This window comes from Hemitrygon akajei, chromosome 8 (assembly GCF_048418815.1).
Source record: "Hemitrygon akajei chromosome 8, sHemAka1.3, whole genome shotgun sequence".
NCBI lineage: Eukaryota > Metazoa > Chordata > Chondrichthyes > Myliobatiformes > Dasyatidae > Hemitrygon > Hemitrygon akajei.
Genome location: NC_133131.1, coordinates 61,511,762 through 61,536,121, shown reverse-complemented (window position 1 = coordinate 61,536,121; position 24,360 = coordinate 61,511,762). Strand labels below are relative to the sequence as shown.

The window sequence follows — 24,360 nt, the reverse complement described above, 5'->3', positions numbered from 1 at the left end:
AATCCTTCCCCCATCACCCACCTCACATTGCCCTGAGATTTTGCACGTAGGCCAGTTCCTTATCCCACAAAGGTGTCTCCCAAGACAATGGCTATGTCCGAGGTTTTTGTCTTGTTGAGCGACCAGCCCACTTGGCCCGAGGGCTTTACACGTGGTCTTCATGAGACAATAGTCAAAGAGTCGCTTTATTCTGCTTCCCGGGGGAACGTGGTCTTCAGCACGTCTCCCTCTCTCTCTTGGGTCATTTGACCCCCCCTTGACTAGGGCTCTTGCGAATCTCACAAAGGAGGGGGCTGGGGTCATAACAGTTTAAAAAAGTAAGGGGAGTCATATGTAACACTTAGGAAGACAAAACTGTACAGGGCGTAGGAAGCAAGAAAAAAGTGATACAGTGAATCAGGAGAGTGAACAGTGACCAGGAAATATCCTCAGTGAGGAGGATCAATGATAATCCCAGGGCAACGTATACATAAACTGAAAACAACAGTGTAATGGTGAGAGGACAGGACCACTGAAGGACAAAAGTGAGAGTTTATGCCTGAAGCCAGATTCTGAAATACAAAAGGAATACTTTGCATCCAACGATGTGCACTAAGGAGAAGGACATGGGAGAATGCGTAATCAGGAAAAGGATATGGCAAGTTGTGTCACAGGAAAGCAGCATCCATTACGAAGTACCCCATCTTCAAGGTGATGACCACTTTTCGACGCTGCCACCAAGAAGGAGTTACAGGAGCATCAGTCCCACAGCACCAGGTTCAGGAATAGCTGTCAACCCTCAGCAATCAGGATTTTGTAGCAGAACGAATAACTTTACTCACACCATCAACAAACTAATATTCAGCGACACCACAAATCATGTTTTCGATATTTATTTTGTATTTATTATCATTTTTTTCGCTTACACAATTTGTTGTCTTTGTTATCTTCTGTCCTTTGGAGTTTTGTCCGACTTTAGTGTGCAGATTTCATTCAAGTTGATTCCATTGTCTTTCATTGACTTTCCATTGTATTTACAGAGCACTCCTGAAAGAAAATGATTTACATGGTAGTATATCGTGATGTATGCACTTAGATGGTACATTTACTTTGCCCAGTGAATTTCATAGATCATGTCCTGTGAGGATAGGTGGTGTAGAATTCGTAATTTCTCTTTGGAGGAAAGCAGGATGAGAGGTGACTTGACAGAAGTATACAAGATGATTGGAGGAAAGTATAAGCAGGATGCCTGATGATAATTTTCAAACACCGGAAATGTGTGCATTTTGCTGCTAGGGATGATGGTAGAGACAGATGCATAAAGGACAGTTAAGGAACACTGCAGTGGCCATAAGCCTTGACATTAATGACTTTCTTTGGGAATGCATTTTGATACCATTCATACACAAAGAACGACCTAATTGACACTTTTGCATATTGGCTGACTATCCTGCTAAGTTCCTCCAGCTTTTTGTGGGTGTTACAAGGTAATTAAAACTATGTTATGTAAGACTTGGAGAGCGTAGAGACCAGGTGCATCTGTGAATCTGTGATTGGTTAATTCACACCTGACATGTGGGAGTTATTTAAAGATGAATGGTTCAGATTTCATATGGTTTCTGTGAATGAGAAAGACAAGAACAGTGAATAGAAACATAGAAACCCCACAGAACAGTACAGGCCCTTCGGCCAACAAAGCTGTGCTAAACATGTCTTTACTATAGAAATTGGCTAGGATTACTCATAGCCCACTATATCTCTAAGCTCAATGTACCTATCCAGGAGTCTCTTTAAAGACCCTATCATATCTGCGTGCACCACCATTGCCGGCAGCACATTCTACGCACTCAACACTCTCTGCATAAATAACTACCCCGACATCTCCTCTGTACCCGCTTGCAAGCAACTTCAAACTGTGCACCCTCGTGTTAGCCATTCAAGGCCAGGGTAAAAGACTCTGACTGTCCAAATGATCAATGTCTCTCATTAACTTATGCACCTCTATCAGGTCACCGCTCATCCTCTGATGCTTCAAGGAGAAAAGGCCGAGTTCACTCAATGTATTCTCATAAGGCATACTCCCCAATCCAAGCAGCATCCTTGTAAATCTCTTCTGCATCTTTTCTATGGTTTCCACATCCTTCTTGTAGTGAGGTGACCTGAACTGAGCACATTACGGCATGTGGGGTCTGATCAGGGCCCTCTGTAGCTGCAACATTAAACTCCTAAACTCAATCCCACGATGAATGGATAAGGGCAGATCGGAGGTGTCAGTGTTGCAGTTCAACAAAGGAGACTATGGAGCCATGAGGGTGGAGCTGACCGAAGTTAAATGGATGGATATCCTAGCAGAAAAGACAGTGGAACAGCAATGGCAGGTATTCTTGGGAATAATGCACAAGGTGCAAAATCAGTTAATCCCCCGGAGAAGGAAAGATTCAAAGGGGGGAAAGGGACCACGGTGGTTGACAGAGGAAGTCAGAGATTGCATAGCATTAAAAAAAAAAGAAGTATGACAGAGCTAAGGTGAGTGGGAAGACAGATGATTGGGAATTTGTTAAGGAACAACAGAACTTAACTAAAAAGGCAATACGGGGAGAAAAAATGAGGTATGAACGCAAGCTAGCCAGGAATATAAAGGAGGATAGCAAAAGCTTTTTTAGGTATGTGAAGGGAAAGAAGATAGTTAAGAACAATGTTGGGCCCTTGAAGAATGAATTGGGTGAAATTGTTATGGGAAACAGAGAAATGACAGAAGAATTTAATAAGTACTTTAGATCTGTCTTCACTAGGGAAGACACATGCAATCTCCCAGATGTATGGATGGGCCAAGGACATAGAGTAACAGAGGAAATGAAACAGATTGACATTAGGAAGGAAATGGTGATGAGTAGACTGATGGGACTGAAGGCTAACAAATCCCCAGGTCCAGATGGTCTGCATCCTAGGGTACTAAAGGAGGTGGCTCTGGAAATTGCGGATGCATTGGTAATCATTTTCCAATGTTCCTTAAATTCAGTTCCTGAGGATTAGAGAATGGCTAATGTTATCCCACTTTTTAAGAAAGGAGGGAGGGAGAAAACAGAGAACTATTGTCCTGTCAGCCTAACATGGGGAAGATGCTAGAGTCCATTATTAAAGATGAAATAGTGGCATATCTAGAAAGCAGTGATAAGATTGGGCGGAGCCAGCATGGATTTACCAAGGGCAAATCATACTTGACTAATCTATTGGAGTTTTTCGAGGATGTAACCAGGAAGTTAGACAAGGGAGATCCAGTGGATGTAGTGTACCTCGATTTTCAGAAGGCATTTGATAAGGTCCCACATAGGAGATTGGTGGGTAAAATCAAAGCTCATGGCATTGGGGGGAAGATATTGACATGGTTAGAAAACTGGTTGTCAGATAGAAAGCAAAGGGTAGCGGTGAATGGGTGTTTCTCGGAAGGGCAGGTGGTGACTAGTGGGGTACCACAGGGCTCGGTATTGGGACCACAGCTGTTTATGATTTACATCAACGATTTAGATGAAGGCATTGACAATAACATCAGCAAGTTTGCTGATGATACTAAACTGGGTGGCAGTGTGACATGTGATGAGGATGTTAAGAGAATTCAGGGTGACTTGGATAGGCTGGATGAGTGGGCAGATACTTGGCAGATGATGTTTAATGTGAATAAGTGTGAGGATATCCACTTTGGGAGTAAGAACAGGAAGGCAGATTATTATCTGAACGGTGTAGAGTTAGGTAAGGGAGAAATACAAAGAGATCTAGGAGTCCTTGTTCATCAGTCACTGAAGGTGAATGAGCAAGTGAAGAAGGCTAATGGAATGTTGGCCTTTATTACAAAGGGAATTGAGTACAAGAGCAAGGAAATCCTTTTGCATTTGTACAGGGCCCTGGTGAGACCACACCTGGAGTATTGTGTACAGTTTTGGTCTCCAGGGTTAAGGAAGGACATCGTGGCTGTAGAGGAAGTGCAGCGCAGATTCAGGAGGTTAAATCCTGGGATGTCCGGACTGTCTTACGCAGAGAGGTTAGAGAGACTGGGCTTGCACACACTGGAATTAAGGAGATTGAGAGGGGATCTGATTGCAACATATAAGATTATTAAGGGATTGGACAAGATAGAGGCAGGAAATATGTTCCAAATGCTGGGAGAGTCCAGTACCAGAGGGCATGGTTTAAGAATAAGGGGTAGGTCATTTAGGACAGAGTTAAGGAAAAACTTCTTCTCCCAGAGAGTTGTGAGGGTGTGGAATGCACTGCCTCAGAAGCAGTGGAGGCCAATTCTCTGGATGTTTTCAAGAAGGAGCTGGATAGGTATCTTATGGACAAGGGAATCATGGTATATGGGGACAAGGCAGGAACCGGGTATTGATAGTAGATGATCAGCCATGATATCAGAATGGCGGTGCAGGCTCGAAGGGCCTAATGGGCTACTTCTGCACCTATTGTCTATTGAATGAAGGCCAATGCACAATATGCCTTCTTCACCACAGTGTCAACGTGCCTAGCGGCTATGAATGTCCTTTCGACTCGGAACCCAAGATCCCTTTGATCCTACACTCTACCAAGAGTCCTACCATTAATACGTACAAAAAAGCTGGATCAACTCAGCAGGTCGGGCAGCATCCGTTGAAAGGAGCAGTCAACGTTTCGGGTCGAGACCCTTCATCAGGACTAAAGAAGGAGGGGGCAGGGGCCCTATAAAGAAGGTGGGGGGAGGGTGGAAAACCAATCAGAGGAAAGATCAGGGGGTGGGGGAGGGGAAGCAGGGAGGGGATAGGCAGGAGAGGTGAAGAAGGAGTCTAAGGGGAATGCACTATGGGTAGTAGAAGAAGGCAGAATCATGAGAGGTGATAGGCAACTAGAAGAGGAGACAGAGTGAAGGTCGGATGGGGGAAGGGAGAGGGAGGGAATTACCGGAAGTTGGAGAATTCGATGTTCATACCAAGGGGCTGGAGACTACCCAGACGGTAAATCAGATGTTGTTCCTCCAACCGAAGTTTGGCCTCATCATGGCAGTAGAGGAGGCCATGTACGGACATATCCGAATAGGAATGTGAAGGAGAGTTGAAGTGAGTTGCAACCGGGAGATCCTGTCTGTTGTGACGGACGAAGCAGTCCCCCAATCTGCGTCGGGTCCTGCCGATGTTGAGAAGGCCGTACCGGGAGCACCTGGATGTAATAGATTACCCCAACAGACTCACAAGTGAAATGTTGCCTCACCTGGACGGACTGTTTGGGGCCCTGAATGGTGGTAAGAGATGAGGTGTAAGGACAGGTGTAGCACTTACGCTTGCAGGGATCTGTGGGGAGGGACGTGTGGACCAGGCAGTCACGGAGGGATCGATCCCTGCGAAAAGCAGAGAGGGTTAGGGAGGGAAAGATGTCCTTGGTGGGGGGGGGGGGGGGGGCGCGGTCCTGTTGAAGGTGGCAGAAGTTGTGGAGGATAATATGCTGGATCCGGAGTCTGGTGGGGTGATAGGTGAGGACAAGGGGGACACGGTCCCAGTTGTGGTGACGGGAGGATGGAGTGAGGGCCTAAGTGCGGGAAATGGAGGAGATGCGGGTGAGGGCAACATTGATGACGGCAGAAGGGAAACAACGATTCTTAAAGAAAGAGGACATTTGGGATGTCCTGGAACGGAAAGCCTCATCCTTGGAGCAGATGCGGTGGAGACGGAGGAACTGGGAATAGGGAAGAGAATTTTTGCATTTGGCAGGGTAGGAAGAGGTATAATCAAGGTAGTGGGTTTATAGAAGATGTCAGTGGACAGTCTATCTCCAGAGATAGAGACCAAGAGATCAAGAAAGGGGAAAGAAGTGTCCGAGATGGACCAAGTGAATTTGAGGGCTGGGTGGAAGTTAGAGGCAAAGTCAATGAAACTGACGAGCTCAGCGTGGGTGCAGGAAGCTGCACCAATGTAGTCGTCAATGTATCGAAGGAAAAGTTGGGGAGCAGTACCAGTATAGATTTGGAGCATAGATTGTTCCACATAACCCACGAACAGGCAGGCATAGCTAGGGCCCATGCGAGTGCCCATAGCTACACCCTTGGTCTGGAGAAAGTGGGAACAGAGAAGTTATTAAGTGTGAGTACTAGTTCCGCCAACCTGAGGAGTGTGGTGGTGTTGGAGAACTGGTGAGGTCTATTGTCCAGGAAGTAGCGGAGGGCCCTGAGGCCTTCTGGATGGGGAATTGAAGTGTATAAGGATTGGACATCCATTGTGAAAATGAAGCGGTCAGGACCAGGGAACTGGAAGTTATTGAAGAGGTGGAGGGCATGGGATGTATCCCGGAAGTAGGTAGGGAGGGACTGAACTCTGGGTGACAAAATAGAGTCGAGGTAGGCAGATACAAGTTCGGTGGGACAGGTGCAGGCCGAAACTATAGGCCTACCAGGACAGTCAGGCTTATTGATCTTGGGGAGGAGGTAAAAGCGAGAGGTGCGGGGTATGGGAATTATGAGCTTTTTTGGCTGAGGTTGGAAGGTCTCCAGAGTTGATAAGGGCAGTGATGGTACGGGAGATAATGGTTTGATGTTTTTTGGTTGGGTCCTGTTCCAGGGGTAAGTAAGAGGAGGTGTCAGACAGCTGCCGTTTGGCCTCACTGAGGTAGAGGTCTATCCACCATACCACTACGGCACCACCTTTGTCTGCGGGTTTGATGGTGAGGTTAGGATTAGTGCAGAGAGAGTTGAGGGCAGTGCGTTCAGAGGGAGCAAGACCCGACGCAGATGAGGGGACTGCTTCTTCGAGCACCTACAACAGACAGACACAACAGACAGGATCTCCAGGTTGAAACTCACTTCAACTCTCCTTCACATTCCCATTCGGATATGTCCATACATGGCCTCCTCTACTGCCATGATGAGGCAAAACTTCAGTTGGAGGAACAACATCTCATCTACCATCTGGGTAGTCTCCAGCCCCTTGGTATGAACATCGTACTCTCCAACTTCCGGTAATTCCCTCCCTCTCCCTTCCCCTATCCCACCTTCACTCTGTCTCCTCTTCTAGCTGCCTATCACCTCTCATGACTGCCTTCTTCTTCTACCCATAATGCTTTCCCCTTAGATTCCTTCTTCACCGCTCCTGCCTATCCCCTCCCCCACCCCTTGATCTTTCCTCTGATTGGTTTTCCACCCTCCCCCCACCTTCTTTATAGGGACCCTGCTCCCTCCTTCTGTAATCCTGACGAAAGGTCTCGACCCGAAACGTTGACTGCTCCTTTCAACGGATGCTGCCCGACCTGCTGAGTTCATCCAGCTTTTTTGTACGTCTGGATTTGACCACAGCATCTGCAGTGCACTTTGTGTTTACTACCATTAATACTATATTCTGCAATTATATTTGACCTACCAAAATGTACCACCTCACACATGTGGGTTGAACTCCATCTGTGAATTCTCAGCCCAATGTTGCAATGTATCAATGTCTCTCTGTAAACTCTGACAGCCCTCCACACTATCCACAACACTCCCAACTTTTGTGTCATCAGCAAATTTACTAACCAATTTCTCTACTTCCTCATACAGGGATTTATAAAATCATGACAAGTAAGGGTCTCAGAACATATTCCTGAGACTCTGCACTGGTCAACGACCTCCATGCAGAATATGTCCTGTCTACAACCCTTCTTTGATTTCTGTGGGCAAGCAAATTCTGAATCCGCAAAGCAATAACCCCATGGATCCCATGCCCCCTTACTTTCTCAAAACGCCTTTCAAGGGGTACCTTATCAAATGCCTTGCTGAAAACCATATACACCAAACATACAGCTTTACCTTCATAAATGTGCTTTGTCTCATCATCAAAATATTCAGTCAGGCTCGATTAGCGATGTTGAAAATGCAGTCGAAAATGAAAAAAAAATCACAAGGCAAGTTTAGGTAGTGGAAATTAGACACGTCCCATTTTAAATATTCAACAACATGCAAATTGGACTCAGTACCTGCAGTAGGCGAGGCGGAATGATTTTGCTGAGCACGACTAGGGAGAATACCAAGGCATTTTCTACGTATGTTACAAACAAAAGAATACCATGAAACGGGAGGAATCAATACACCTCAGTGGCAGAGGAGTGAACGTATGTTTTGAGCCAGAAGTGCCCAGTTCACCAAATGAATTCGCCACAGAGAAAGTATTCATCAAAGAGAAATTCATGAAAAATGGAAAGATCATGAAGGGTACGCCAATATTCCAGGGCACTTTCATAACAGACCAGTGGAACTTTTTGCGGCTCTCAATCAACTAGCAGTGGATAGGATCATTCCAGGATAGTGAGGCAAAATTGCAGATAGTTGGGGCTTTCCCAGAGATCTTTGTTGTCTCTTTTTGATTACACATGCTGCAAGTGAGTACTGCAGATGAGCCAATATTATTCGCCCGTTTAACAAGGGCTATAGAGGCAAACCAGTAAACTGAACGATTTCTATTAAAATTTGGTGCAATTGTGGATATTGAGGAAGGTTGCCAAATGATTCAGCAGAATGTAGACCAGCTGGAAATGTTGGCAGATAAATGGCAGCTGAGGTGTTGTACTCTGGGAAGTCAAATTTCAGAGTTTTTCCACAAAATCTCTCTCCCTTTTGGATAGCTGGAATGACATGTGACATGTCATGTGACATAGATAGATAGATAGATACTTTATTCATCCCCATGGGGAAATTCAACTTTTTTTCCAATGTCCCATACACTTGTTTTAGCAAAACTAATTACATACAATACTTAACTCAGTAAAAAAATATGATATGCATCTAAATCACCGTCTCAAAAAGCATTAATAATAGCTTTTAAAAAGTTCTTAAGTCCTGGCGGTAGAATTGTAAAGCCTAATGGCATTGGGGAGTATTGACCTCTTCATCCTGTCTGAGGAGCATTGCATTGATAGTAACCTGTCACTGAAACTGTCTCTGGATGGTGCTATGTAGAGGATGTTCAGAGTTATCCATAATTGACCGTAGCCTACTCAGCGCCCTTCGCTCAGCTACCGATGTTAAACTCTCCAGTACTTTGCCCACGACAGAGCCCGCCTTCCTTACCAGCTTATTAAGACGTGAGGCGTCCCTCTTCTTAATGCTTCCTCCCCAACACGCCACCACAAAGAAGAGGGCGCTCTCCACAACTGACCTATAGAACATCTTCAGCATCTCACTACAGACATTGAATGACATGCCAGTGACATGTCCTTCCTTGGGATACGGGAGATTAGCAGTCGGTCAGTAACCCGGATATCTTCTCAGAAGGGAGGTGCACCAGCTGCAGCTCTTGTCTGCCCTTGTGAAGGAGATGAGTTTGGATATCAACATACACTACATCATTTGTGAGATGGTCACACCGAAGATGCAGGATGCTGACAGGTTTAGTGACCACCAAGAGAGACAAGTGAGAGAGTCGGACAATGAAGTGACACCAGTGGCAGCTCCCATCAGAACATGTACACATTTTGAAAATTTGCGGGATGTTGACTTATCAGGCTGCTGGCATTAACAAATCCTCCGTTGCCCAGCAGGGGAGGAAGAGATCAGGCGGGACAATATTTGAAAACAGACTCAAGATCCTTTGGCTGTAAAAATGGTACCAGGAGAGTATGTTGCCTCCAGTGCACCAGGATCAGGAACATGACGGAGCAGCTGCAGAAAACTCTCAAGTGCTCATGGTGGATATAACATGGTATAATGAGGGCTGAGCTTGGACACAATGAATATAGGGTGTTAGGAGATAGTATGAAAAGCAGAGTTTCAAGAGCAGTAATCTTTAGATTGACCCTGTGCTGTATATTGGTGAGGATAGAACCAGAATGATGATTCAGATAAATATGTGACTGAGAGGCTAATGCAGCAAGCAAGATTGAAATTCTTGGATCACTGCAATTTCTTCTGAAGTTAGGGTCTTGTACACAAGAGATGAATTGCTGCTGAACTGGAGGGGAACAAATATCTTGCCGATTTGCGAGAGATAATAGGAATTGTGTAAATGGGAGTGGCAGGCAGTGTGAACCTGAGTAGGTGATAATACTGTCGTCAATGAGAGAAGATTTAGTCAACAGGATAGACAGCAGCACAGACAAAGGAAAGCAAAGACAATTGATTTAAAATGCAATTAGTTTGAGGTTAGAGGATTGAAGGGACAGGAACATGAACTCAGGTGTAACTGGCTCTGGGGACTGCTGGATAACTTATTTTCATGTTGCTGGTCAGTGATTTGGGTAATGGAATTAATGGCTTTGTGATCAAGTTTACAGACAATTCCAAGATATTTTGGTCGGGGGGTGTAGGCAGGGAATCAACGAAAGGACAAACAGAGAGGGAAGAGGGACGAAGAACTGGAATATGGAATATCATGCAGCGTAGTGTATGAGCATGCATATAAGCAGTAATGGTGTTGGATATTTTCTAAAAACATGTATCATTCAAAGAACAGAGGTGCATATCGACTTAGGAGTCCTCTTGAATGATTTCTAAATGTTTCCTTGCAATTTGAATTGGTGGTAAGGAAGACAAATCAAACATGCTTGAGAAATTAAGCATTCATTTCAAGAGGACAAGTTTATAAAAACAAAATATAATGCTGAGGTTCAACAAGGCGTTGGTCAGACTGCGCTTGGAGTATTGTGAGCAGTTGTGGGCACCTTAAAAATATGTCCTGACATTGGAGAGGGTCCAAGGAAGATCCATGAGAATGATTGGGGAAAATAAAGGGTTATTTGTTGAGGAGTGATTGGTGGTTCTAGGCCCATACTCGCTGGAATTCACAAGAATTAGGGGTATCTCATTGAAAACTATTGAATATTAAATAGTCAATACAGAGTGGAGGTAGCAAGAATGTTTCCTATAGTGGAGGCATCTAAGACCAGAGTGCACAGTCTCAGAATAGAGGGACAGACATCTAGAACATCAGTGCATCAACAGGTTGTGGGGAAAAGGTAAGAGAACGGTGTTAATAGGGATTTTAAAAAATCAGATATCATGGAATGGTGCAGCAGACTGGATTTGGCTGAATGACCTAATTCTCTCCATTGGTTTTATGGTTGGAGCACAGCCATAACAGAATCATGGCTGATGGAAGGGCAGAAAGGGCAGCGCAACGTGCCAGGATACAAAGATGCAGGTAAGAGGGTAGGAGCAGTTACTATCTTGAATGCAATGGACATAATGATGAACGGTAGAGAGGGCAATGGTCAATCATTTGGTGAGGCCTTATTGATACCACTTAGACATAACGATATGGTATTATGGAAATGCCAACAATCAGCAGGAATTGGAATCGCAGATATACAGCGAGACTGCAGTTGTTGTAAATATAACAAAGTAATATTAATAATAAATTTTAACAGTATAATATTGGCTGGGCCAATCATAATGTATAAGGCATGGAGCTGAATTATTAAAATGTGTCCACGAAAGCTTCCTTCATCAAGATATAGAGAACACAGCTTGAGAGTGGACAACACTGGGCCTCCTTCTGAGAAATGATGTAGGTTAAGTGGCAGAATTCATTGTCGGTGTGCACTTTGGCTCCAATACCCAGAATTCTTATAGCTTTTCCATTTTTATTTAAATGCTGTCTATTTTCCTTGATCACAGGACAATAAATCTCTAGAATCGTCAATTCCTTGAAAGTGCTATTGTAAAGCACAAGTCGGGAGATGGATACAAGAATATTTTCATGTCACTGAATATCTCTTGGAGTACAGTTAATCATCAAAAAATGGACAGAACATGTCATAGCTGTAAATCTGCCAAAAGCAGGTTGTCCTGGACAACAGAGAGGTCATGCAAGAAGTGGACAGATGACGGGGGACATGAAGAGATCTATGTGAGACTTTGGGAGGAGTTACAAGCTTCGGTGGCTGAGATTTGAGAGATAGCTCATACAACTGTTGCCTGCATGCTTCTCCAATGTTTTTGCTTTTCAATAACCTTTTCTCACAGTTGCTTGGAGTCTTCTGTCTTCATGGTGTATTTTTTGCCAGAACACTGACTGCAATTGGACATCCCAGATACAAGCATATTCTTAATATAGTCAATTGAAACAATCTGACTGCACATGGTGATCCCCATTTAACTAATACTGTGTCTTCTAAAGCCGGTTTGTTGCACCAGTATATAATATAATATAATTTGGGGCATCATATTAAAGGGGGTGAATACTTATTTCATGAACTATTTTATGTTTTATCACTTTGTAGATATCTCATTTAACTTTGAAACAAAGGAGTCTTTTTCCTGTTGATCAGTGTCAAAAAAGCCAAATTAAGTCCACTGTGATTCAATGTTGTAAAATAACAAAACATGAAAACCTAAAGGGTGAAGGAATGAATACTTTATTAGGCACTGTACTAGTGGGTGAGGAGTTGACCTTAATCCTGTTGGTGTGTGTTCTCACTCTTTTTTTGTCTGCTGCCTAATGGAAGTTGTGAGAAAAGACAATGACAGGGGTGCAAGGTGGCTTTGATTATGCTAACTGCTATCCCGAGGTAGCAGGAAATGAAAATGGAGTCAATGGAGGTGAGGCACTTTTCCTTTGACAGACTGGGATGTGTTCACAAAGTCCTCCTCTGATATGACTTCACGAATAGCCACACCTCACTTATCTGGACTGAACACCATTGATTATTCCTCAGCCTATTCCCCAGGCTGTTCAAGACTCCCTTGTATCAGAATCAGGTTTATTATCACTGGCATGTGTTGTGAAATTTGTTAACTTAACAGCAGCAGTTCAATTCAATACATGATAATATGGAAAGGAGAAAAATGTGAATCAATAACGCCAAGTATATATGCATACTGAACAGATGAAAAATAGTGCAAATGCAGAAATAATATACATTTAAAAAGTGACATAGTGTTCATGGGTTCAATACCCATTTATGAATCGTATGGCAGAGGGGAAGAAGCTATTCGTCAGTCACTGAGTGTGTGCCTTCAGGCTTGTGTACCTCCTTCGTGATCATAACAAAGAGAAGAGTTCATGTTCTGGATGATGGGAATCCTTGATCACAGACATCATCTTTCTGAGAGATGGCTCCTTGAAGATCTCTTGGCTACTGCCTAATTTTACAATGTTTGATAACTTCTTTCGTCCTGTGCAGTAGCCCACCCTTACCACTCCCACACCCACCAGTCTGTGATGGAACCTTGTCAGAATGCTCAGCATGGTACATTTATATAGTTTTTTTTAGTGCTACATTTCAGAAAACAAATCTCTTCAAACCCCTAATGCAACATAAACATTGTCTTGTATCCTTTATAACTGCATTGTTATTTTATAAGCATGTTAGATCCTTAGACTCCCAGGAACTTGAAATTGCTCACTCTTTCTAATTTTGTTCATATCAGGATTGGTTCATGTTCCCATATCTTACTCTTGTAATTGTTCAGACCTTCTTCATTCTATTAGTTTGACTAGTGTGATAAGAATGTACGGTCAAATCCGCAGCTAAGTGATGTACTGTAGATAGAAGGGGAATTTTTATGGATTTTCCAGGATGTAGCAGAGGTGGAATGAGAGAATACTGTATTTTTACTGTATCAAGGAACATGTATTTTTTATATATATATATATGAATGTGATTGCAAGTGTCCAGGAGAAGCATGTTCCTGTTAGGGTGAAGGGAAACCTGGCAAATTTAGGGAACTTTGACCAACGAGAGATATAAAGGCTTTGTTCAAGAAATAAAGGAAGCATACACTAGGTGTAGGAGATCTGGATCATGTAAATCAATGTTTAAGAGTATTCCAGGTGGACAAAACAATGCTATGTGATGGATCTGGCAGATCAGGAAAATACCAAGAGGTTCTATAGCTATATTAAGAGTAACCGTGTGGCTAGGGAGAGAGGCCCCTCAGAGATCAGTAGGGTCACCATGGCTTGAGCCACAGGGAATTGGTGTGATCATGAATCAATTAATGAATATTTCTACTTCGTGTTTACTGAGTACAATATCATGGTTGCTCAATGGATAATGGAAACTAGTGGAGTTGCTTTGAAGGACATTCATATTACTAGGGAGCAGGTATTTGCAACTTACGGTGCATTAAGGTGGGTTCAGACCCCAGGGCCTGACCAACTGTTTTGTGGAAGTCTGGAGAAATTTGTACAGTCCCTTCTGAAGATATTTACTTCATCATTTTTTACTGTGGGTTGTCCCAAAGATTGTGCAAACACAGAAATGTGTTTTCATTATTTTAAAGAGCTGTCAAGTAGAAGCCTGGAAATTACGGGTCAGTCAGTGTGACAACAATCATGGGAAAGTTACTGGAGGTATTTCTGATGGACAGGACAAACCAGGAATTTTGATAGACAGAGTCAGATTAGAGGTGTGAGCAGGGGTTTTTGGCGTGAAATTCTGATTGATGAATCTTCCAGAGATTTTTGAAGAAATAAATAAAACGGTTTCTCAGAATGGAGGCTGGCTGCAGGGGGTAGAGCTGGAAGTCTTGTTATTCATTATTGTAATAAATTATTTGTATGCAAATGCGCAACATTGTCGGCGTGGACGCCGTGGTGATCCAGATAGTACATAACCACCCCTTCAAGCAGTATCTTCCAATGTGTAACCTTCCTCTGTGTGAAAGAGGAAATTCTTCCTCAGGTCTCGCTTAAAACAGACACTCCTCTTCTTAAACCTCATGTTGTACATACCTCGGTCTGGAATCAGCAAAAAAAGATTCTTCATCCCAATTGATCCATGCCTACCTAATCTAGTCCCATTTGCCTACACGTGGACCATATCCCTCTGAACTATTCCTTTCCATGAACCTGTCACAGTATATTTTAATCCAGTATTTGAACCCACATCTGCCTATTTCTTTGGTAATTTTTTCCCAGATAACTATCACATTCTGTGCACAAAATATTGTCCTAAATGTCACCTTAACATCTTTCTCCAATCACCTTCATTCTCTGCCCTACACTCTATGTTCTGCTGAAAGTTCTCCCCAGTCTTTAGTGTTTTCCCTACCACATGCTTCTTATTGTTCCAGGAATCCGTGAATCTGCCGTCCTTGCCCTTCTCCTTTTCAGGAATATGGTGAACTGGAACTTTCAGTACTTCACTCTGAAACGACACCCATTTCCCAAATATGGATTTACCCGCAGGTAACATCTCCATATACACATTTGGCAGATCGTATCTATGATAATGAAACGTGCCTTAATTTCTGGACTGTTCTTAACTTTCTGCCTCTTTCCAACTTAATGACATTCTTCCTATAAGGGGATTACCAGAACTGTGCACAATACCTTCTGGTCTCAACAAATGACGTATAAATTTAGAACACGAAGTCCAAGTCCCAGACTGATTCGAATCATCCTAAATTTCGGGCTGACTCATCTCAAAGTCTTCATCCACTGACACTTCATCCACCTCCCTGTCCTATACTGACGAGGACTATCAATGTACTAGCATAAAAAGTTCTGTTTAATGCACTTCAGAAATTCCACCTCTTATCATTTTACACAAAGTTGATTCAGTTTTTTTTTGTTCAATTTTGTTGAAATACACATTTGCTGTAACGGTGTTTCCATGATATCTTTGTGATTTGCCAAAAGATTTTATTCCTCAATCTTCCATTGGCTGCTGAGAGATTTACTGTAAAGCTCCAGCAAAGTGATTGCTAGTTTATGTACTTCTAAACTCTACTCACACAGCCTGATGTGATAATGTAACATTCCCTCCTCCCCTTTTTTTCATCCCACCCTGTCACATGTGAACCATCTACACCTGGAGTAGGGAGTCTCAAGTGCTGCCCATCTTTCACTCAGAGTCAGAGATTTGCACAGTACAGAAAGTCAGCCATTCTGACCAAGATGTGCATCAGAGAGTTTCATTTATCTGTGTTTGTGTGTGTGTGTGTGTGAATGTATGTGTATGTATAAACTATTAGTTTATAGTAATAACAGATTCCAGAGTGTTTTCCATTTCTGCTGGTTCTTTAACGCAGTCACGGGGTACATGACAAACTAATCTACTACCTATACAGCACATCATCTTTAAATTATCACCCTGTCACTTTAAAGACATGCATTTTCGAACTTGATATGTCCACCCTCGGAAAATGATTCTGACTGTTCACCTAATCTACACCTCACAAAGTTTTATAAAATTCTGTCAGTAGTCCCCTCAGCCTCTTTCACTCCATGGAAAACAGTCCCAGCATGTCCGATCTTTCTTTGTAAGTCAAGTCCCTGGACCAGTCAACATTCTTGTGAAACCTTTCTTTACCTTTCTATCATAATCACATTCTTCCTCTCACATGTTGACCAGAAGAGCACAGCATAACTCTGATGTGACCTCATTATTGATTTGTACAACTGTAATGTGATGTCCCAACTCTTCTCCTAGTGTTTGCCAATGATGAACACCATGCCAATAACCTTCTTCACAAAATTGTCTGCCTGTGTTGCGACTTTAGGAGAACTTTGTACCTGTATCCCAAGGTCTCCTTCTGCGGTATCGCACCCCATTAACACTGCCATTTACTCTGTATGTCTTGGATTTTTTTTAACTTCCCAAAATCCATCAGTTCGCACTTGTTGGACACTGTAACCACATTTCTCTGTTTCTCTTCATCAACAACCCAGCACAAAATATCAATGAACCATTCACCGCTCACCACACCTGTCTGCTGTTTGTGTGTAACTTGTACAAGAAAACACCTTGACCTCCCTGTATTTCGCTCATGTGCAGTTTGCCTTTTGATTCTTCCTACCACTGTACATACCTTCAGTGTTTAACACATTATACTTCATTTTCCAACTATTCTCTTGTTCATCCAGCCTCTCTATATCCTGTTGTACCAAAAATACTATCACACACATTACCCCCACCATATTCCCTTGTCATGACCCCAGCCCCCTCCTTTGTGAGAATCGCAAGAGCCCTAGTCAAGGGGGGGTCAAATGACCCAAGAGGGGGAGAGACGTGCTGGAGAGACACAGGAAAATGGGAGAGAGAGGGAGACGTGAGGAAGACCACGTTCCCCCGGGAAGCAGAATAAAGTGACTCTGACTATTGTCTCATGAAGACCACGTGTAAAGCCCTCGGGCAACGTGGGCTGGTTGGGAGAAAGATTGACACCGGCGATCCCGTGAGGAAGTATAAAGGAGGGTCTGGGGGGGGGGGGACGACCCCTTCAGACGCACCAGAAGACACGCTAGAAATCCTGTGACAGCGTTTTGATAGCGACAGCCGGTGGTGGGGTTCGTGTGCGTCTTTTCCTTGCCTAGGATTGGTGACCCCACAACGGAAGAATGGCTTAGCTACAGGGGAGGCCACAGATGAGCGTTCATTCCCCCAACGAGGCTCCGACAAACCGAACACCTCCAGGTTGGAAAACCGGTCGGGTAACTGTTTCATCCCATCTCTCTCTCTCTTTCTAACAAAAGTGCACCAATGCAACACCACAACGACGGCAGCTGGTGGAACTGCAGTGACCGCAAAAGACTTTTAGATATCCAGTAAACAATATATATCTACATTACCCCTAGACAACGATAGAGATTATTTCTGATTGATTATTACTATACCTGTGCTTTAGATTGAGTTGTGACGACGTATATGATCTGAATGTTTTGTATTAACCATACGTTTGTGCCCCTTTATAAATAAAAACGTTTGAAAATAGTAGCACCAGGCTTCAGTGGACCCATCTATCTTTGCTGGTAAATTACCCGGTTACTGGGAAAAGTAACACCCTGACTTTAACCAACGGCCTTGGAGCCCTCACACTTTGCCTATTTCACCAGACGATTAATATCATTCATTAATCATTGACAGACTCGAATTTACCTCTGCCACCTTAGACAACCCATTAGCACGTCAGCCCAGGCCGCCATGATTTTAATATTAATAGTACATAATTGAGGTCCAGGACTAATCCAGGGATACTCCAGTAATTACATCGTCCCATACAGAAGCAAATCTGTTAATCGAGTTTCTGTCTTCTATGTGAAAACCAACCGTTTATCCTTGTGGTCTAATTTCATCTAGTTCAGTGATTTTCAGTGTCCTGCATCAGCATTTCATGTGGAATCTATCCAATGCTTTCTAAAGATCTAAGTCCACCATATCTGCAGGTTCCCCTCCAACGTCTAGAAACACACTTTTCAGTTTGATCGACCATGGGATACCTTTTACCCAATGAGATGACAGGGTCTCAAATCGGGTGACAGATAGTCATATGATGATAAAATATTTTGGCAAACTGGCCGTCATCAATAAAAGCACTAATTAAGGTGGTTGGGATGTTCTGTTGCAGTTGTATAAGATCTGTGATCACATTGTAATATCACGTTTTGTTTTGGTCACACTTGTTACGGGAAAGATGCAATTAAACTGGAAATAAGGCCGAGAAAGTTTACAAGGTCAATGTTGGTACACAACCAGTTGAGTTATGAAGAGAAGTTGAGCAGGTTCAGATTTGTTTTCCTCAGAACGTGGGAGAATGAAAAGCATTATTATAATTAGGGTCACAGTTAGGGTGAATGCAGAGATATGTTAACAGTAAATGTGGAATCGGGAATTATTGACACTAGATCATGAGAAAACAAATGTCAAATAGGAATCTGACAGGCAATATTTATACAGCCAAGACGGCGGTCTGTACATGGAGCCAACTGCAGGTGGAAGTGTTTGAGGCAGGTACGTTAACAAGATTCAAAAGCTTTTTGTCCTGGATGCAGGTAGGAAAAGGCTTACTTTAGCCATGTATAGATGCAACCTAAATGGGAGCTTTAGTTTGGCCTGGATCCCGTTGGCTGAAAGACCCACTTCCATGCAGTGTGATGCTACAAATATAAACCATGTGGACTCGGGATGATGGGTTCTCTCCATAACTTGCTACTTATTTATAGATCACAGAATCCAGCATCTTGCCAACAACAGATGAGACATTAGCAGTTACAGTGACATTCTTTTTGCCATCCTCCATTCTTGAACAACTGACACACATTTGAGATTTTCTACTTCACTGAGACGTTCCCAGAACACAGTGAGTTGTGAAAAACTTCAGCTTCGTTCTCCACTTACACTCCAGCAAATTCCTGTAAAACCACTGGGTGCAGGTGGTTGAGACCTGCTGACTTTTAATTTCATTATTTTTTTCTCTCATGATTGTGATTGTAAATTATTGGTGTTGGCGCGTGGCCAAGTGGTTAAGGCGTTCGTCTAGTGATCTCAAGGTCGTTAGCTCGAGCCTTGGCTGAGGCTGCCTATGTGTCCTTGAGCAAGGCACTTAACCACACATTGCTCTGCGACGACAATGGTGCCAAGCTGCATGGGTGCTAATACCCTTCCCTTGGAGTGGAGAGGGAAGACTTGCAGCTAGGGCAACTTCCGGTCTTCCATTAAAAAAAACTTCCCCAGGCTTGCGCACTGGAAACTTTCTATAGACTTTCCATGCTCTATCGAGACAAACGGAGGCCTACACAAACTATTGCACTCTGTTGAAAAGTGAACTATATTCACAGTGTTGAGTTTAACACTAGAATTTCTATTTCAGTTTCTGCCACTGAGTCTCTTACCATTGTTTCCGGTAGTATTCTCAGTCCACTGGCCTACCTCTAGCACTTGGCACTTTCTGTGTTCTAGTCTTTAATATTTCCTTTGATCTCATTTTTTGACAAGAGATACTTTATCTTTATCCTGGATCCTTCTGTCTAATAGGCATTAATGTCTGCTGAGCATTTAAGTATCTGCCACTGCTTATCTTCTGATCTGTCCCTAACGTATTTAACCCATTCAACCACATCTGAAATTGCCTGTTGCTGGGTAGGTTCTATAACATAATTCTGTCTGAGACAGTCCCTGACGACTCCACATGTTACTGTTCCGTGACATCTCTATTATGTGATTAGTTTTATCAATACGGAGATCAAATTCATGTATGTTAATCACACAGTTCTCAACACCTTTTGAAAATTTACCCTCTCACGCTCTGTCTCATGAAGCATCTGTTACGAATGTGCCACAACTTTGAGGGGCCAAAGGGTACAAAGTCGCCCCCTCCTTTTTGAGAATCGTAAGATCGCTATTAATTCGGGTCTGGGACCCAGGAAATGAGAGAGAATCCACAAGGTTTGGAATGTGTCCTGGCCTCAGCGAAACAAAACCATTGATAACGGCTATTGTCTCTTGGAGACGGAATTGTGTATTGAGTACTGTACTATTCATTGAAGCCCCTCAGGGGACGACCAGCGTGGGCTGGTTGAGGGATTGCATCGTCCCAACCTGATTGACATCTGAGACCCCGTGAGTAAGGATAAAAGAGGGTCTGGGGAACAACCCCTTTAGACGCACCAGGAGAAACGCTAGAAATCCCGTGACAGCGTTTAATAGCAACAGCCGGTGGGGGGCTCGTGTGCGTCCTTCCCTTGCCTGGGATTGGCGGGCTCACCACGGAAGAACAGCTTAGCTAAAGGAGAGGCCACACCAACGAGACTCCGACGGATCGAAATCATAAAAGGAATCGGCAAGTTTTTCTCCAAATCTCTCTCTCTCTCCAACCATTTCCACACAGCAGTCCCTAAAGGCTGCAGACTGCATGAAATGAGTGACTTTTATATTTCCATCGGACAATACATTATCCCCTAGACAACGATAGAGCTTATTTCTTATTGATTATTATTATACCCGCACTTTATCTATTATCTATCCCGCATGCGCGATCACTCATAGCATGTCGAGAAAGGCAGCTGAGAACGAGACCAGTTTAAATCCGGCCAATATCGATTTGGCTGAGACGTTTTTACTGACCCTGTACCAAGAGGAGTTAGAGGGTGGTAAAACGGAGAATAGGGAGGTGAAAGAGAGTAAGGGAGAGGAGGTAGACCTGCCCTTAGCCAGGAGGAAATTTATAGAGGCACGGAGTAAAGATGAGAAACAGATAAGGCTGTTAAAAGGTCCAGGGTTGGACATGGATGATCTGTCTGGTTTAGCAGAACTGTTTGAAGAAGTTGAAAATATTAAATGTGTTCCCGTTAATGAAATGAGGGCAGTCCTAGATGAAAAGGATGCCATTACCTTGAAGAAGTCTGCTGGGCTGGCAGATCAGGTTGTTTCAGCCCGCGGAGTTGAGTTTACTCCGGGATGCACGTGGTACTGAACCTAGTAATGGAGCTCAGAAAAAGGTATTTGATTCAGTTGAAAAGGGTCAGATTGACTTGGTTCAGTGAAGAAAGGGTTAACCTTGGTAATAGTGGGAAGTGAGAATTCCCAGTTGTTTGTGTTCGAAGGTGTGTTAAAAGTTAGTGAGGACATAAAAGGTGGTGAGGTGAATATCATTATTGAAGGAAAAGGGAAAAGTGTAGTTCCTAAATTGAATGAAGAAAATTTAAAGTCTGGATTGATGTCAGAAGCAGCAACCAGGCTGCAGAGACAATGGCTTGGTAACACGGTGCCTGCGAATCAATTACAGGTTGATTTGGAATGTAAAGGTGCCCCACACGCTATTGTTATTCAAGAGTGTGCTGTGAAGAGGCAGAATTTGAAATGCTGTTTGGACAAAGAATCCTGTAAGACTCTGTATTAGATAGATAGATAGATACTTTATTCATCCCCATGGGGAAATTCAACTTTTTTCCAATGTCCCATACACTTGTTGTAGCAAAACTAATTACATACAATACTTAACTCAGTAAAAAATATGATATGCATCTAAATCACTATCTCAAAAAGCATTAATAATAGCTTTTAAAAAGTTCTTAAGTCCTGTCATTTTTAAAATATCTCTGACGATGTAATCTGGATTCAACATGTTGATGCAACTATAAAGAAAGGGATACGGCAGTTAATATTTCATTTGGAATTTTAGTAGATTTTGGTTTGTCACCTATACGAATTGTTGCTTTAGTTTTACTGATGAAGGGGTGTTTATTTTCAAATCGTCCATATCTGGAATGCATGTCAAGGTATAGTTTGTTTATTTCTGATTTGATAACCGATTTTACTCTGATTCAATAAATTACAAAGCGGGTTTGAAGACAGTGAAAACATTGTAGGTTTCAAGAGTCACCCTGAAAAACACCTTTGTTTATTTTGAAATGCAGGTGGTACCAGTGCTGCAGTCCCTGGCCGGAGCCATTCCCTGGTATGACTCTACACGAGCGCACAGTTCTGGAGTTGGGATTGATAAACAGAGGGATTTTACATAAGGCGATTCCAGGTCCTATTGCCATTGGACCTGACCTGTGGGTTAACAGTTCTATCCCAGACTAACCCTGCTAGTATTCCACACACTGAGCATCATTACGTGGACAACAGAACAAGGGCTGTTCTATGCTCCCTCAGATATGCCATGGTGATCAAACTAGAACTCTAACGATGCAGATGCCCTGCTTATTTGTATAAGTGCTTCAGGTTGAGTTGGAAGCTTTATGGAGACTGTACTACAGGTAGGAAAAGCAGGTGGCATGATCATCTGCTGTTTGGATCCACGCATCTTCGTAATATTGAGGCAGTGTCGTAGTTAAAATAATGAGCTTCTGTTTGCACAAGGTACTGCATTAAGCGATGTAACCCTTGCAGTTGTAGTCACTAAAATCATGAGTTGTTTTTCTTCTGATGCATTGGCTGTTCTGGATAGCCCCTGAGGCATATTAGAGTCCATATGTCCACCTTTTCATCACTCTACGATCAGTTGAAGCCTCCACTCCAACACAACCAACTATCTTTATTACCCACGTGAAGGACACCTGTCATTTCTGAGCAACGATAGAATATTCTTTGTGCCAGGGTAAGGAGAAGTGTTTGACCCAAGTGTACCGATGCGACCTGGAGGTGCACAGTTCAATCTGCAAGAGAGTTTCTGATCAGGGTTCAGATACTGAGCGTGGCAAGAACCAGTCCTGATGGTTTAGCTCCAACAGGAGGTGCGGGAGATACGACCATGGTAATCCCCTGCACGTCAGTGGGAATCTATCTGTACAGTAAACCTGATTTTGACAGCCACACTTTTTCACCTTGATCTCCCGGTTCATGTCACAATTAAGTGTATTTTGTTTAATCCAGGTTTGAACAGACGGTTCTGGACACCTCGTCCTCTCGCATGCTGAGATGAGAACCTGAAATCAGGATCATAAACACTGTAAAATCTACCAAGTCTCACGGTACAGCGGTGAACGTGCATATGGAACGGTTGTAACATAACTATTATCTGCCCTTGTCCTGGAGAGATCTCCGTCAGCAGTAAGTTAGTGCCCACATTCTCATTCTCAAACTCTCCTTTTCACAAACCACACGGCAGATGGAAGACATGTGGCTCGTAAATCAAAGGATAATACTTCTGGTTTCACTAGTCTCATCGAGCAGCACTCAGACAACCATCAATAATACAGCGCCACACCACCTGCCCCCACCTGCCCATCCATGTACATTTCTACATGTCTCGGATCAAATAACAGCAGGACAAAAGGTCGTTACTTGACTTTTCACCACTTTATTTCTTCGAGCTCAGCCGGTGAGGGAACTCCCGAAATCAGAGTAGAAGTGTTCTCACCCTCCGGCGGTTCAACAAGTTCACTGTTGGACTTCCAGATCTAGTATTAGGTAACAATCCGGGTCTGGTCACAGATCTGTCAGTGGGTGAGCATCTAGGGGACAGTGACCACTGCTCCCTGGCCTTTAATTTTATCATGGAAAAGGATAGAATCAGAGAGGACAGGGAAATTTTTAATTGGGGAAGGGCAAATTATGAGGCTATAAGGCTAGAACTTGCGGGTGTGAATTGGGATGATGTTTTTTGCAGGGAAATGTAGTATGGATATGTGGTTGATGTTTAGCGATCTCTTGCAGGACATTAGGGATAAATTTGTCCCGGTGAGAAAGATAAAGAATAGTAGGGTGAAGGAACCATGGGTGACAAGTGAGGTGGAGAATCTAGTCAGATGGAAGGCAGCATTCATGAGGTTTAGGAAGCAAGGATCAGATGAGTCTATTGAGGAATATAGGGTAGCAAGAAAGGAGCTTAAGAAGGGGCTGAGGAGAGCAAGATTGGGCCATAAGAAGGCCTTGGCGAGTAGGGTAAAGGAAAACCCCAAGGCTTCTTCAATTATGTGAAGAACAAAAGGTTGACAAGAGTGAAGGTAGGAATGATTAGAGATAAAGGTGGGAAGATGTGCCTGGAGGCTGTGGAAGTGAGCGAGATCCTCAATGAATACTTCTCTTCGGTATTCACCAATGAGAGAGAACTTGATGACGGTGAGGACAATATGAGTAAGGTTGATCTTCTGGAGCATGTTGATATTAAAGGAGAAGAGATGTTGGAGTTGTTAAAATACATTAGGACAGATAAGTCCTTGGGGCCTGACGGAATATTCCCCAGGCAGCTCCACGAGGTGAGGGAAGAGATTGCTGAGCCTCTGGCTAGGATCT

At 43.3% G+C, this 24,360-nt stretch overlaps 1 long non-coding RNA gene across 1 annotated transcript in view; it reads right to left on the bottom strand.

The window, feature by feature from the left end:
- Positions 1-861: 861 nt before the first annotated feature.
- The window catches only part of LOC140731921 (uncharacterized), a 71,020-nt gene continuing 47,521 nt past the window's right edge, over positions 862-24,360 (bottom strand). Inside the window, exon 2 of the long non-coding RNA XR_012099939.1 lies at positions 862-1,026. This is a non-coding gene — a long non-coding RNA (uncharacterized lncRNA). The remainder of the gene's footprint in view (positions 1,027-24,360) is intronic.